At 44.6% G+C, this 9,882-nt stretch overlaps 1 long non-coding RNA gene across 1 annotated transcript; it reads left to right on the forward strand.

Moving 5' to 3' along the window:
* Nucleotides 1–4,285: 4,285 nt before the first annotated feature.
* Nucleotides 4,286–6,634, forward strand: LOC142803432 (uncharacterized). The gene is made up of 2 exons (XR_012894113.1): nucleotides 4,286–4,493; nucleotides 6,467–6,634. It is a non-coding gene; the product is annotated as an uncharacterized LOC142803432 (long non-coding RNA).
* The last annotated feature ends 3,248 nt before the right edge of the window (nucleotides 6,635–9,882 follow it).

A 9,882-nucleotide genomic window follows, 5' to 3' on the forward strand; every position in this document is an offset into this window, starting at 1 on the left:
TGCCACGTATTGTGCAGGTGCATGAGACATAACTGCTGCCAACTAGGGTGGGAGGGGGAGCCGTTGTAAAGCTTGAATAACCAAGTGTCAAAAAAAAAAGTCATTCACCACAAAAAGCACCTTTATTTGAGGTTTGGGCATAACGCCCATGTATGAAACTGATAAGAGTGAAGATGACTAAGAAAGACATTTTTGTACATCGCAATGAAATACCAACTATATCCTATATTGACACCCTTGTTCAACATTTATTGGCCCACTGACCGGAAAAATGTGTCACTGTACTCACGTGCTTCTGGCACACATACTTATGCACTACCAAGTCTGCCAGTATTTCAGCCTGTGTTTGGCCATCTGGTGGACGACAGCTGACCTAAATCTAAGATTGTTTGGGAGTTTGTCAATTTGAAAACACGATCATTTGTCAAGTACTCAAACTTGCATAGGTGGACATTATGATGATGATGTGCTGTCCACTCCACAACCATCATGTCCACCTACAGTGGAAGTTGTAACAGTCTCTACAGGGATGGCCAAACACTGGCTGAAATAAAGACCGACTTGTGCAAAGCGTGCGTGTGTAAAAATATAGATGGACAAGATTTTTTGGCCACTGAGCTGAAAAAGGGGCTTTTTTGTGAATACTTTTTTTCAGACTCGGTTATTTCGGCTCTTTTGCAGTGCCCGCTAAGTTCAAAGGGTCAGCCACACTATCGTAAGTGTCGCTGGCTGCTTGTCATGCCATGAAAGATCACATTATATCAGGCAGCCGCAGTCCAAAAAAATTGAATGGCACACGGTGGAGCATCCGAATTTTCGTTGTGAGTTTACATATGTAAAGGGCGAAGGTGGGGGTCAAAAGTTTCCAGGTCGCTATCTCATGTATTCCTATGGGAGCATGGCCTCGGAACTTTTGACCCCCCTGTACTTCAATAAGATGAGTGACAGTGCCACAAAAATGTCCAAATAAATGACAAGGGACTTTTATCTCATAAAATGTTGCAAGTAGCGTGAAGTTTATTAGCAAGCAAGTTAGTGAATGAGTTTCTGTAACCAGTGAGCTGGTCAAGGGGAAAACGACCATTACACCACATGCTGCATAGGCGTTCACGTGTTATCATTCCAGTGTCTAACACATGTTAGTACTACAGCAAAATGATATTGCGTTCTAATGACATGTCCACAACTGAGAAAGAACTTTGTCATGTTTCCCTGCTGACACTGTGTGCACAAACTTCCAATGTACGTGGCATGTAGTAAAACTTGTTTTGTATTCATGACCGCTAGCAGTGTCTTGCCATCACTGATTAAAATTATGTTATACAGTCGAATTCCGCTACAACAAACGGCGCTCCACTGAAATTTCTGCTGCAGCGAAAAATTCACAATTCCCTGTCAGCAGTCAATAGGAGTCAATGCATAAATATTGTCGCCATAACAAACACTTTTTCTTCGATCGTCCCGCTTCAACGAAGTTTACGATGCAATTCCAGGCTCGGGCACCTACTTTTATGCAGTAAACCCAATTTTTAACATTTCGATGCATTTTCAGAGCCTGAAAATGCGTTAACAAAGTCTAGAACACGCGTTGGCACCGCTAGAAACCGCCGTTATACTGCCGCTGTTCAGCAAGCATATGGCACCGCCATTGCTCGATAGCGATGGCAATATGACTGCCCTGCTTTTGCCACTGGCTTGCTTCTAGCGGCAGACGATCCGAAGCTGAAGCTCAGTCGCTCAGTTCATGGTTCCTGCCGTGCAGCTGCTCAGTGCAACTGCGGAACGATGCTTTTTGCAATTTTGAAGCTTATTATATTCGCGCTTAGCCAGGGTGGTAACTAATCAGAGTGGCTGTTCGTCTGCATTATCAACAAAATCTGCTAACCGCGGGTGATGGATGATAAGAATGGCATAGAACAATGCAAAAGTCATCGCTCCACGATACCTTGCCTCTATCTCGGCGTTCTCAGATACCGTATTTACTCGATTCTACCGCGCCTTCGATTGTAATGCGCACCCGATTTCCACCGCGAAAAAAAAAAACGTAAGACATTGATTGCAACGCGCACCCATTTTTCTCGCTGGCCCGCACGATCACACCACTCGAAAAAACGACTCCTTTCGGGAGCGTCTTCCATTTAAATATGAGGTACGGGCGAAGCTTGAGCCCATCTGACGTGTAACAGAGCATTGTCGTCACTGTAGTTTTACCGTGGACCGATGTCAGCTCGCGAACTTGCTTCGCCCCCTTCTTCTCGACGGTTGTGGTGCCAGGCATGTCGAAGTAAGGAGGCGTCTGATCGGCATTCCCGATTTGTCCAAGCAGGTAGCCGTTGTTGCGCCGCAAGTTTAGGATGAACCTCTGAAAACTGTGAAGCTTTTCATCGTACTCCTCCGCAAATCTTTTCGCATATGCATGTTCCCCTTCGGAGGGAAAAGCCTTTCCTCTTTATAAAGTTAGTTAGCCAGCACCTGGTCGCTTTAAACTGGCTCCGCGTTAGACCTTTTTCTAAGACTAATTGCATAGCCCGCACTTGGAGCAGTTCTGTCGTCACAGGCCGCTGTGCCGCTCGCTGCTCAAGCACATACTCGCCGAGCAGCTCTTTAATTTGCGGAAACCGACCCTGCTGTGGTCAACTGAAGCCTTTGCGTGAAACTTTGCTGTCGACAATATTCTACTTTTGTTTCCGCTAGTCCCGCACGCACGTTTCAGGAACTCCGAATGACCGCGATGCGCTCCGATTTCCGTCCGTTTCTGCACACGCGATGACTTTTCTTTTAAAAGCGGCATCGTGGTGCACTCGAGTTTTTGGAGTCGGCCCTTCCACGCCGTCGATGCTAATGCACTACAAGATGAGGAACTCCTCGGCACACGTACGAAGTGCCGCACAGGGGAAACACAGGCAGAAATGGCCGACGCGACATGCCGACGCACGTAGGGGGCGGCCATTTTGGATTTGCCGATGGCAATAGATTGACCGTAATTTTTTTGTTCATACTCAATTCTAATGCGCGTGCGATTTATGAACTCGCTTAACCGGATATAAGGTGCGCGTTAGATTCGAGTAATTACGGTACTTTTGACAGCGGACAGCTGCTGGTGTTGACGTGTTAATGCAACTGTTTGGTTCGTTCACCAAGGCGGTTTTGGGCGTTGTTTCAGCTTGCTTTTCACCATGGCATCGCTATGCATGGGTGTTAATCGCGTCGCGATGTTGCTGGGAAAGAATAGGAAGCTGCGGCCATTTTTTGAATTTTGAGAATGAACGTTTTTTTGTTTCGCTAGCTCAGATCAGCTATATTTTGTTCGATTTCACTAAAACGAAATTTTCGCTTCAACGAAATTTTTTCCGCGCCCCATCAGTTTCGTTGTAGCGGGGTTCGACGGTAGATGTCAGAACAAAAAAAGACAAGGCACATCAGCCATTCTCTGCCGATTATGACTTCTAACAGGAATGAGACCCACTAAATGTCTGGCGGGGGGAAAACCCTGTTCTGAATGACCGTGCAGAGAGCAGTATAATCAAAGGCAAGCACAGGGCTCCAGTTTGGGGGGGATGGGGTCGTCGCAGTGCCCCCATCCTTATTAAGTATCTGTATGGGACAGATATTTAGTAGGCGCTCTTGATGACACTTGCCATGGCAATTGAAATTCCAGTTGGCATCAGTGTTGATGAGTTCATCTGCACGGTGTGATTTTTGAGTCTAGTAAACAAATGCAGGAGGATATTCTAGAAAAAGCGTGGCTCTTTCATATCGGACTGAGGTGGCTGCTGTAGAGAATGTATAACGTACAGCAACAATCTGGCCCTGAAAAGGGCCGTTTTTTATGCGCACATCGCTAGAAGTTCAGCTTGATGATATCAGTTGAAATACTGATCTAAGACTTGTGAAGAATGCTGGTGCATCAGAGGTGGCAAAATCCAAACATATTTTCAAAGTGTGAACACCCCCCCCCCCCCCAACGTTTAGTCTCGAAGACCTGCTTCCCCTCTTTCTGTTCAGGGTATAAAGGTTGCCTCTGGCCTGTTATAGGCATGTGTTGCTGAACTGCTCAGAAATTATGACATTTTATTCACTGCACAGTTTTGGGAAGAGCAATTTCCAGGTTTTCATACATGTCAGATCTAATTTCCTACTTCTGTATCAAAAATATTTTTGGCAAGAAGCTCGGTTTTTCAACTAACATTGAAATGATCTTGCACAAATAGTGTTGCTTGCAGAATTCTCAGCATTAGGACACTGTTCATTTGTTTATGCAGAGAAACCTGGGCCATGGTATAACCATACCAGAAGAAAGATGGAAACATCTGATGGCCCAGCCGAAGGATTCCCTTTTTGTAAGGGAAGCTGCAAAGGCGATATGGGGTGTCCACAACCTTTACAACAGAAGTATAACGGGCACCCCATGTCGCCGTTTCCTTCACAAGGAGGGCGGTCCTCCGTGCGTGGAGAACGCGCACTGACCCCAAGGAAGTTGGATGCCCTAAGGAGTAAGCCTGTTTTTGTTGTTGTTTTTTGCTGTAAAAAACTGTTAGCCGTGTGTTATTCACAATTTCATTAAATCACCATAGAAAAATGTGTTATTTTTGAATTAATATAGTATTTTGCAATTTTATTGTACAGTTCAGCGTGACCTTTATGAGCTGTAATTTCAGCGGCATACCAACAACACAGCTCACTCCAAACATGTAACATGATGTGCACTAATTTTCGTGAAAAAGTAGTATACCAGCAGGTAAATGTTGATGCAACGAATCTCGGTGGTCTGTGAAGAGCCATTCGGGATTTGAAATAGTGTTATGTATGGTCAAGTGCTTACGAACAAACTTCAGGGGAAGTTGACTACTTTTGAAGCAGTTTATGCAGTAGAAAGACTGAAATATTTTACATTCGGTTAGGCATAGCCCTACAAACAACTTTAGGATAGCTGGTTAGAGATGACTAAATGAAAAATACTACAACCATTACGTGCAGCCAACAACGCCTTAACCTTTGATTGGCTTAACTGTTGATTGACTATTGCCACGTGGATGCATTGATTTTGGCACCAGCTATTCAGTCATTACCAGCTCATTTTAGTGCTGGCAGCCTGGTGAAATGCAGACATCACTTACCATGGCATTGAACATTGCATTTGATCGTGCAGCCAATCAGGGAAAAATCAAACGACACACTGTATGACATTCAAAACTATTGGTCATGGTTATGTATTATTTCAATAGAATGAATAGTGATGCCACTCAAAGGCACTGAACTAAACAAGTGTGTCCAAATTCTTTGCTGTGAATAAATTGGTGGCTACTGCATATGCTCTCAATCCAGCGTGAAGATGGCATCCTAAGAAATCATATTTTTAGCATTTTTTTTCGAAGTTTGTTAAGATTGTGATTTTGGAAATTGCAATAGTGTTCCTGCTATTTTGCACTGCTATGTCATCAGTGCTGATTGAGTATAGTGGTGTTGAAAGACACTTGAATAAGTAATTTATTATTACTATAGTCAACTTTTTTATTGGGTATATCATATGAGTGTTCATGAATGCACAGACCTTTTGATTCTTCGAGTTTCCAAGGCTGTCATGAATTTGATTCTAGTGGCCAAAGATCACATCAAAAATTGCTTTTGTTGTAGAAAGTTTTTAATTTACGATATGCTGTTCGCACTTTCCATTATGTCTTGAACAGGGGCATAAGCTGCAATATTTTGTGGGAAGGGGGGGGGGGGGGGGGGCGTGAGCCCACTATGCCACTGGCCATGCCACTGGTCTTGAATATTTGCGCAATATTTGTCTCTTTGTGATGCCTTAATCATGCTTTTATTGAAACTGCACATGTAGCTGTGTGCAGTGTAATGACGTTTTCTCATATTCTGAATACGCTAGAAAAAAGATTGGTGGTGATAGTAACTGCATTTCATTATTCAAATAGTTAAATATTTTGAGGTATGATGTGATTAATTTTAAATCTTGCTAATTGTTCTCTTCCTTCTTGGTGCCATGCCGCTTCATTAGCATCTGCATGCTGCAGAAGCTGCATGCTGCATAAGTCACAGTGTTTACAAGAGAGAGAAACAACTTTCTCCCATCTTAAAGGAAAGGGGCTGTGACAGGATGAAGCAACTCTAACAGCTCGGGATAGCCTGCTGAAGTGTGGGCTTTTAGCTGAGCATGGCAGCCTTCCACTGCTGTTCGCCGAGCTTTCGTGCAAGATGCCATAACTGTAGAGAAACTGTAAATTTTAATGGCAGTAAATGTACGTGTGCACAGCACTAATTGTTACATTTATTGCTTTCACTTGCAATTCTTAAATTTTTAGTTAGTATCCGGTAAACATTTCTTTGTTTTGTAATGATATTTGATAACGTGTACACACCGTTCAAAGTAGTTGGGACTACCTAGTTATTTTATATGCGATAGGCATGCTTTTAACTTACATAACAAGCCTTTATTATTTAGTGTATGCAGATGCCTATGAAGAGCACCTCCGGGCGCACGCAAGCCTGGTGCCGGATGCGCAGCGACGCAGAAATTTGAATTGGCACCTTGCTGACCTCCTCAAAGTGCTGAAGTTCTAATCTACAAAAGCACGCATTTTGTAATTTTTATTGATTCATAAAATTTTTCATTTTTTAAGACTCCTGTTGCACTTTGATCCAACTCGTGAAATGATGGTGCTGGGTCACCTCAATTCAGTGCTGTGAACATTGAGAAATGGCAATAGACTTAGCTCGAAAGTGAATACTAAATATTATAATTGCTGTGAGTGGTTTTCTTATTTGATAACTAATTTAAGTTTATATATATATATATATATCTTTGTATATAATTATAGGACACTGCATTAATATATTGCAATATTTGAATATGCAGCTAGGATATGACATCCAGCATGTTAATTCAGTATATTTAATACTTTTGTTTCTTTGAAAACTATAGCTTTCTTCACCCATCATAATTGTCATTTTTCCTATTTCCTCTTAATTCGTGCAATATTCAGAAGTTTACACATGCACACATTTCCGTAACATGCACACATTTCAGTAATTTCTGCATCTTCAGTAATTCTCCGCATCTTTCTATAAGATGCGGAGTCCGCATCATACGTCTCTCCATAAGATGCGGAGCCCACATCTTATGGAAAGACGTATCAAGCGGAGTCCGTATCATACGTCTTTCCATATTCCAATAATTCCGTACCGGCAGTCTCCGCATCTTACGGAACGTTTCAGTAGGGATATGAAAAAAAAAACATTTAGAAAATATATTCATAAAGTTTACCATTATTATTTCCGACACTATCCTTTTTCCTACGGCTTCTTTTTTAGGACAGAGCAACAAGAGCTTCTGTGTAACAGCTTGAAAATTTCTCAGACATCGGAAGGTTTACTTGTTAGATTATTGCAACTGAAATTGCAGTTCTTTCGTATTTTTATTTATTTAGAGGAAATATAGTTCTATATTTATTTATTCAGACTTACCAATATGACTGTACGATTTTATATTTCCTAGATTATGTAGTATTTGCATTTCTTTCATCAAAATTTTTAATTCTCATTACCGCAGTATTTTAACCACTGGTTTAATGGCCAATCCTTTGCAGTGGGTACGTGCCAAACGTAGCGTCAAGCAAGCAAGTAAGAAGGCGACCAAACCCGGGTGTAGCTCGAGCCTCTGCGACACTGATGGTTTCATTACCGTGATATTCAAGCCACTACGGTGGTATGGAACGGCATGGTATAATCTACAGCACTCTGCTGGTGACTCTTCCTTTCTGGCATCTCTGTACGACAGTGGACATCCTACCGAGTGCAACTCAAGAACCTCGGTCCGCGCAAGCAGTTGTCGCCGAAAGCGGTGGCCTGCTGTCGGCCTGGGCCGAAGCCGCAGTCTTCGCCACAGAGCTCCTGGGCCGGATTTCTGCAAGAAGCTCCGGTGAAAGCAACCACGCTGATGCCTTTCTCTACAAACTTGCGTCATGCACACGAACCGCAGAAACCCTCGACCTAGTCTACAAGAGACACCCTAGGCTGCGCACTTTCCTCGTTTCCCTCCTACTTGTTGGTGTGTCGCTGCTCGCCGTCGCCGCTCCGGTCACCATTGTCGCCTGCATCACCAGCGGTAGTGTACCGTTCGCCCGAAGAGCAACGACCCCGCAACACTGCCTCGCTTGCTGCGTGCTGCTCGGTATGCTCACTATGTTCGCCTTTGCAGACCTGGCCACCATGCTGGCCTTCCACGCAGCCGTGGTTCACGCCACACCACGGGTGCCATGGACGTTAACGAAGACCATGGCGTATCTGCGCCGCTACGTCAACCGCACCGTGGGTGAACTGCTCGTCGAACTCAACGATGTGGACTATGACCTAGCACGCCACGTTCGTTCTTTTCTTTATGGCGTTATCTCCGACGATGCCCTAGGTCGCATCACGTCCATTAATTGCCTAGTCGCACTGGCCAACCGCTCATTTGCGCTCAAGCAGCACCACTGTGGGAATGTCCCTGCCGAGATGCTCATGCCAGGAGCGCAGCTGCCGAAAGTGGATGCTATCATTGAAGAAAACCTGCACATCCAACTGAAACACACTCTGGAAGGTCTCGATCAATTGGAGTCTAGGTTCTACGGTTTTGAGCAGCGCACGAGATTGTGGGACAGCTCAGCTATCGTCGACCAGGTCGGGTTGCCAATGGTGATGGTCCTGCTTGGCGTCATTATAGGAATACTGGGATGTGGCATCGCTTTGGGCATTAGAAGCTGTGTGAATCTTCCCGGGAGGCCCCCCGAAGCATACAGGTACATGGGAGTGATCTTCCTGACAAACGTTGTGCTTGTCACGCTCTTCCACGCACTAGCAACGGCTATCCTGACAACCACGGTTACGATTGGAGTCCTAGCTGACTGCTACGTATGCCTACCTTACCGGAAAATGAGATTTATTTACTTAGACAGAATAACAGAGATGATCTGGCCGCACTCTGACCGTGGGCTGCTTTTTGCTATCCTGACGCCGCGAGTCGTTCTTACTGAATGTGCTGGCGAAGGAGCATCAATTGTGGAGCTGCGTGCAGTTAACCAGATGACAAAACGTTATCTTGCGGTAACTACCCAACGGTCGTTAACAAAGCGATGGATCCTGCACTCGACGGCCCAGGGAGTGCAACGAAGTCCTACAGCGGGCAACTGCAAAGGGGTTTACGACGTCGTGATAAGATCTATGAGCACATTTTGCGACAATTTTCTGAAAAACCACCTCGGCCTAACACTGTCACTTACGATTGGCGTCATCCTTTCCACGGCAATTCTGCCTTTAACACTTGTGGTGTCCCAGTATTTTATGGAGCCACCTGATATCAACGCAGCTCGGCTAGGTGCGAAAGCCGAACCCCACGATTCAAAGCGATGTGAAACATTGTGCGAGGAGTCCTTGGCTGATTCGACGGCTATTTCGAGTTCATCTGCTACGACGCAGACAGCTTCTAATAGAGTGAGTAAAGTGAAAAGGCAATCACGTCGACGAAGAGGCAAGTGGTTATCAAAGCAGCGCTGTCCCCATCAAGTGGAACAAATACACGAAACAGAAGACGATGCCATTGACAGCACCTCAACCTCGTCTTCACCGAAAGGCAATAGAACTTACACGATGGCCAGCAACTCGCCTCTTAATAATATCGAAAGGGCGAACCAAACGGTTGGTTTTCTTCCGTGGCCTAGGGCTGTTCCTTGGGTTACGGTTCACCATCCTCAAATTAGAGCCATTAGGTGTGAAAACGATGCTGTTGTCTGTTGTGTTCACGCGAATACTACTCCACTTAACGTTAACCTACAAGGCCTCGCAAGGCAGCTTACCAGTCGAGGGTCTCTTATGGCAAATCCTGGCGGAGAA

This window comes from Rhipicephalus microplus, chromosome 3 (assembly GCF_043290135.1).
Source record: "Rhipicephalus microplus isolate Deutch F79 chromosome 3, USDA_Rmic, whole genome shotgun sequence".
Taxonomy (NCBI): Eukaryota; Metazoa; Arthropoda; class Arachnida; order Ixodida; family Ixodidae; genus Rhipicephalus; species Rhipicephalus microplus.